Source organism: Entelurus aequoreus, linkage group LG04, assembly GCF_033978785.1.
Source record: "Entelurus aequoreus isolate RoL-2023_Sb linkage group LG04, RoL_Eaeq_v1.1, whole genome shotgun sequence".
In the NCBI taxonomy this organism is placed as follows: domain Eukaryota; kingdom Metazoa; phylum Chordata; class Actinopteri; order Syngnathiformes; family Syngnathidae; genus Entelurus; species Entelurus aequoreus.
The window spans coordinates 62,929,118-62,936,324 of record NC_084734.1 but is presented as its reverse complement, the minus strand read 5'-3'; the positions used below and the strand labels follow the sequence as shown (position 1 = coordinate 62,936,324).

General features: G+C 39.7%; 1 protein-coding gene across 1 annotated transcript in view; it reads right to left on the bottom strand.

Annotated features, from left to right (window-relative positions):
* The window catches only part of ints6l (integrator complex subunit 6 like), a 173,105-nt gene that overhangs the window by 60,956 nt on the left and 104,942 nt on the right, over positions 1–7,207 (bottom strand). The window lies entirely within an intron of this gene.

Genomic DNA, 7,207 nt, shown 5'->3' with positions numbered 1-7,207 from the left:
AAAAAGGAACTAAAATAAATAGAAAAATATATAATGTTTATTTAATAAAGAAATCTTTGAAGGCTGCCTCATACAACACAAATGGAAAATGGGAGGACTTTTTTGACTGCCCGTTGCCATGGGATGCCATATTCAAACTAATCTATAAAACCACTATCGATGTGCAAAATCGTTATTTTCAAATTAAAATTATTTATAACTTCTTACCCACAGGGAAAATGTTAAAATTATGGAATATGACAGAGTCAGATGATTGCCGATTTTGTTGTCAGGAGCCTGAATCCACCCTGCATTTGTTTTGGTATTGTCATATTGTGTCTTTGTTTTGGTGGAAGTTGAAAAAATGTGTTTAAGGATTGGTTTGTTTATGAAGCTTAATGTGGTTTCTGTTATTTTAGGAGAGTTCATTGACAATCATGATTTAGTCAATTTAATTATAGTACTCTGTAAAATGTTTATTTTTAAGGCCAAAAACAGATATTCACTTAGTATTACTTTCTTTAAAACATTTATTCAGTATTTTCTAACTTTAGAAAGTTACATGGTTGAAAACGATAATGATGCCAAAAAACATTTAAAAAAAAGATGAGAAGTCCTCAAAGGCTTATTTTGAATGTATAATTATGTTTACAGATTATATGATATCTGTTGTTGTGTTCCCTAATTTGAGTGACCTGGACATAATCTGGACGGTACATAAATGCTTATTTTGAAAATGTAATTTTGTTTATAAATTATATGCAATCTGTTGTGTTCCCTAATTTTTTTCTGTGTACATGAATGAAGGTGTGTGTTGCTGAGTCCGACTTGGACATTATCTGGACTGGGCCTGGTTTAAAAAACCCTTTAAACAAATCTAATTTCATTGACAACCTGGTCTGTTGAAGATAAGGCCCTTTTTTTGAAAATAAAATAAAATAAGATAAATAAATAAAAAACATTTTCTTGGATAAAAAAGAAAGTAAAACAATATAAAAATAATTACATAAAAAATAGTAATTAATGAAAATGTTAGTGGACCAGCAGCCTATACAATCATGTGTGCTTCAGGGACTGTGTCCCTTGCAGATGTGTTGTCTATGTTGTGGGAACCAGAATATTGGTAGCAGAAAGAAATAACCCCTTTTGTGTGAGTGGGTGTGGATGAGTGTGCATGGGGGAGGTTGTTTGGGTTGATGCACTGATTGAAAGTGTATCTTGTGTTTTTTCTATGTAGATTTAATTTAAAAAAAAAAAAAAAATGAATACAAAAAAAAAAAATATATATATATATATATATATATATATATATATATATATATATTTTATTTTTTTATTTTTATTTTTTTTTAGAACAGGCCCGAGGGCGACTCATCTGGTCCTTACGGGCGACCTGGTGCCCGCGGGCACCGCGTTGGTGACCCCTGGTATACACTAAATAAATAGACCAGTTGATCTGCCGTCTCTGCCGTTAAGAAAGTCAGTGACTTCACTATAAAAGTGGGTGACATTGTTATCACCAGGAAAGATAAGGTCACCTACCTAGGTTCCATTCTAGAGGCTAATCTTTCCTGTGATAAAATGGCAACCAAGGTAATCAAAAAGGTCAACCAACAAACGACATTTCTCTATAGAATCTCCTCTCTGGTCAACAAAAGCACCATGAAGATTCTAGCGGGAACTCTCATTCAACCCTTTTTCGATTACGCATGCACCTCCTGGTACCCTAGCACCTCCAAAAACCTCAAATCTAAACTCCAAACATCCCAGAACAAGCTAGTCAGGTTACTTCTAGACCTCCACCCCAGATCACACCTCACTCCTACCCACTTCTCCAAAGTGGGCTGGCTCAGGGTGGAAGACAGAGTAAAACAACTTGCACTGAGCCTGGTCTATAAAGTCCGCTACACCTCCCTGATACCGAAGTACATGTCAAACTACTTCCTTAACCATAACCACAACCATAACCATAACCACAACACCAGGGGGAGCTCCACAAACCACGTTAAACCCAGATTTCGATCTAACAAAGGTCTTAACTCATTCTCTTTCTATGCCACACCAATATGGAATGCTCTCCCAACAGGTGTAAAAGAAAGGACATCTCTATCCTCCTTCAAAACCGCACTAAAAGAACACCTCCAGGCAACTTCAACCCTAAACTAACACCCTCCCTTCCACATCCTACCTCCCCGGATTGTAAATAATCAAATGTAAATAATCAAATGTAGATACTTATTCTTATGCTTTCTGATCTCTCTCTCTCTCTCTATGTCCACTACTTGCTGTACATATCCTACCAAGTCAGTCCTACACTGTTCCAATGTACATTTCTCTGAGAATGCAATTGTTGATGACTGAAGTGTTGATATCAACCAAACCTAACCCCCCCCCCCCCCCCCCCCCCCCCATCCCCACCCCTCCACATCCCACACCCTGGATTGTAAATAATGTAAATAATTGAGTGTATATACTCTGATGATTATCTTGTGTGATGACTGTATTATGATGATAGTATATATCTGTATCATGAATCAATTTAAGTGGACCCCGACTTAAACAAGTTGAAAAACTTATTCGGGTGTTACCATTTAGTGGTCAATTGTACGGAATATGTACTGCACTGTGCAATTTACTAATAAAAGTTTCAATCAATCAATCAATCTCTTTTCTGCTCTGCCCCCCTCTCCAGCATGGAGAGGTTATTAGGTGACCACTGATGAGACGCCAGCTGTTCAAAGTCGGGACCTGGGGTGCACCACTCATCTGTGCATCATTGATTTTTGATTGATTGATTGAAACTTTTATTAGTAGATTGCACAATACAGTACATATTCCATACAATTGACCACTAAATGGTAACACCCGAATAAGTTTTTCAACTTTTTTAAGTCGGGGTCCACGTTAATCAATTCATGGTAGTTCATCAATTGGTGACGTCTCCACTCAAAATGATCCCCTGCTGGCCCCACTATGGACTGGACTCTCACACTATTAACTAGATCCACTCGATGTCCATTACATCTGCGGTCCCCTCCAAGGCTTCTCCTAGTATCCCATTGGGTTGACTTTTTCTTGCCCTGATGTGGGATCTGAGCCGTCGTTGTGGCTTGTGCAGCCCTTTGAGACACTCGTGATTTAGGGCTATATAAATGAACTTTGATTGATTTAACAGCAGAGGTGTGCAAAGTGAGGCCCGCAGCACATACTGAAAGTGGAAATAACACAATAAATCATCTGAAAAATTGGGTTGATGGAGAAACAATGCAGAATGTAAAGATAAAATAATGAAATGATAACGAATATCACAAAGCATTGTCTTTAAGACATTGCCTGAAACGCTGTCCAAGAAATCTCAGCATTGTGCGGTTGATCCCCAGTGACATGCTGCAGAAATCAATATTGAAGACGCTAAACAGAACGTTAGTCCTCTTTTCTCTACACGGAAAATTTGAGCACAAAACATGACAGTCTACGGACTCTGAAAGAAGGAGTTTTTGTTTCACTGAAACACATCCATCTTAGAATAGCATATTAAAAAGGAGTAACATAAATGTGTGTTTAGAATTTATTTATTTTTTATTAACACGATTGTCCATCCATCCATCTATCCATCTTTTTCCGCTTATCCAAGGTCGGGTCGCGGGGGCATCCCTCACCGCTGGTGGACACCAGCATGGTCTGGGATTACCGCCACGGCAGGCACTGACCACCTTGCGGCCACAGCTCCAATCGGCTCCCTCGACAATAGAGGCATGGAACATGGTCCACTCGGACTCAATGTCCACTGCCTTTCACGGAACATGTTCGAAGTTCCTCAGGAGTTGGGAATTGAAACTCTGACGGGAGACTGCCAGACGTTCCCAGCAGACCCTAACATGTAATTTCCCCTCAGGGATCAATAAAGTACTATCTAATCTAATCTATACATTTGGGACTGCCAGGTCTGTCTGACATCCTCCCCCACCATCGGAGGAGACTCACCACAAGGTGGTGATCTGTTGAACGCTCCGCCCCTCTCTTCACCTGAGTGTCCAAAACATGAGACCGCAAATCCGATGATACAACCACAAAGTCGATCATCGAACTGCGGCCTAGGGTGTCCTAGTGCCAAGTGCACATATGGACACCCCTATGTTTGAACATGGGTGTTTGTTGTGGACAATACGTGACGAGCACAAAAGTCCAATAACAAAACACCACTCTGGTTCTGATCAGGACGGCCGTTTCTCCCAAACACGCCTCTCCGGGGTCTCACTGCCGTTGCCGATGTAAGCGTTGAAGTCCCCCAATAGAAGAAAGGAATCCCCAGAGGGAGCACACTCCAGCACTCCATTTAGGAACTTCAAAAAGGTTAGGTACTCTAAATTGTTGTTTGGTGCGTAAGCTCAAGCAACAGTCCGGACCCGTCCCCCCCATCCCGAGGTGGAGGGAAGCTACCCTCTGGTTTACTGGGTTAAACTCTACTGTGCAGGCTCTGAGCTGCGAGGCAACAAGTATTAAACATTTTATTGACATCTCAGGGCATTCAATCGATCACAACTGGACTGTTTGGTTTGTCTTAGAAGACGTTTCGCCTCTCATCCGAGTAGGCTTCATCAGTTCATGCTCATAGACTTAGATTTACACTGCACACCAAATCTGATTTTTTTGCCCTCATGTGACACAGATGTGATTTTTTGGGCCAGTCTAAACGATCCAAAGTGCTTCAAATCTGATCTTTTGGCATCAGATTCAGATCCGATTCGAATATGATCTTTTCAAATGTGACTTCAGTCTAAACGCAATGCAACCTGAATGTGATTTGTTCGTCAACTTTGGGCGAGCTACGTCACTTGTGTGCAATCGCCAGCGGAAATGGATATTTCATCACAATATCCGGTTTAGGTTTTTATTTAAGACGACCAAATTTTTGGTGCAACACTATCAATAGTGCGCAAATAGGCTATATGTAAGATATAAATATACATTTTGATTCCATAGGAAGAGTGATTGTTGAAAGGCCGGAATTGACGCTGTGGCGTATTTGCTTGCATGTGAATTGAAAAATAAATCTCCCGTAGATCCACGCTGATGTCCGTGTCTCCTCTACTTAACAGCCATGTAAAGATTACAACCCTCCAAAATATATTACACTACATCCATTCATACATTATATTACTTTCATTTACTTTCACATAAAAAACACTTTTTTTTTTGTCCTGTACAGCTTCTCAGGCAAATTATATTGTTGATATAGATGCCCATATCGGCTGTACAAATTTACTTTACAAAAGAGAAGTGTGGCATACTTCTCTTGTTGCCTTATTTGTATTTGACTTTATTAAATGTATTTATATGGTGCAGCCGGGCCGGAGCAGGGGGGGGATAGAAAGAGAGAAAACAAAAAACACTAATTTTTAAGGTGTTGCGACTTTTATTTTATTTTGTAGTGGTAGCAACTTCCTCCCGGTCAACTTCCTTTGTTTTCACTTTATCGAAGTGCCCATACAAGTGACGTCGAGGCCACATTGGGGCCTGTGCGCGTTTACTCTAGTCTGATAGAAATCCCATTTTACTTGCGGTGTAAACAGTCAGCTGGAAAGAATCTGGTCTAAAAAAATCAGATGTGGGCCACTTTGGCCTGCAGTGTAAACGTAGTCTAAGTCTGACCTATCTAAGTCTATGAGCATGAACAGATGAAGCCTACTGAGGTATTGGCTCCAGCTGCTAGACTTGATCTGACCAATCTAAGTCTAAGACTCGATCTGACCAATCTAAGTCTAAGACTCGATCTGACCAATCTAAGTCTAAGACTCGATCTGACCAATCTACCTGTAAGTCTAAGACTCGATCTGACCTATCTATGAGCATGAACTGATAAAGCCTACTCGGATGAGGCGAAAGACAAACCAAACAGTCCAGTTGCGATCGATTGAATGCCCTGAGATTACAATGACCTGAAACAATGAGAACATTCAGACATGTTAATGACAAACTATAAACAAATGTATTATGTTAAGTGTCAAAATACCAGTTCAAAACCAGCATGAAATTGGCCCACTACCCCATGGAAAAAGGGTAAAATAGTATCAATAAACACTGATTTGTGCTGTTAAATGATCGTTGTGCCATTTTAATTTTGAAGCCGATTATTTTATAGGTGAATTTAAGTTCACCCACTTCCCCATTTGCGCCTAATTAAATAAAAATACAGCGGCCTTGTTTGTACTGATAAAATGATTTGTTAATTTTCTATCGCTTTGTCCCTTGCGGGGTCGCTGGAGCCTATCCCAGCTGCATTCGGTCGGAAGGCAGGGTACACCCTGGACAAGACGCCACCTCATCGCAGAGCCAACACAGATAGACAACATTCACACACTAGGGCCAATTTAGTGTTGCCAATCAACTTATACCTAGGTGCATGTCTTCGGAGGTGGGAGGAAGCCGGAGTACCCGAAGGAAACCCACGCAGTCACGGGGAGAACATGCAAACTCCAGACAGAAAGACCTCGGGACCTTTGTATTGGGCCCAGAACCCGGGACCTTAGTATTGTGAGGCACATGCACTAACCCCTGTTCCACCGTGCTGCCCTAGTGTGTTATATGTTAATTAATTAAATGTATTATGTTAATTAAAACAAAGCCTAACCAAATATAACCCTTTTTCTTGTTAACTTCACATGACGACTTGGCTGTTGGGCTCTTCAAGTATATTTCATATTCTTAATGGAAACATAGAGAAGGAATATTAGTAAAGATAAAAAATAAGCACAAATCATAGAGAATGAATCTCAGTAAAGTAAAAAAATAAGCACGAATTAAGAAATGTTTACCAACACTCAATTCAAGATCTGTATTTATTGAGCAACAGAACACAAAACATGTCTTTCTTTTGAGCAGTAACAGGGTATTAAAAAAAAACATTGTTCAATCTGTTTTGCCTTGATTCAAATGTTAAACTTGCGTGTGATTGTATTTAAACTTTGATCTTGGACACAGATTGTCTATTGATGTACAGCATAAACCTAACAGCTTGAATTCAAATAACTCAACTCTCAGAAATAATTATTTTTCACAAGTTGAAAACCCTTGTGTTCTTAGAATGCAGCAGACAAAAGTGTCCTGTCCCACAATACTGTACATTGTAAACCATCTAGAAACAGCTTCAATCCAAGCAGAAAAACAAATATAGTGATACAATTTTGAACATCTTAATTGACACATGCATTGTGATATTGTACTTTAT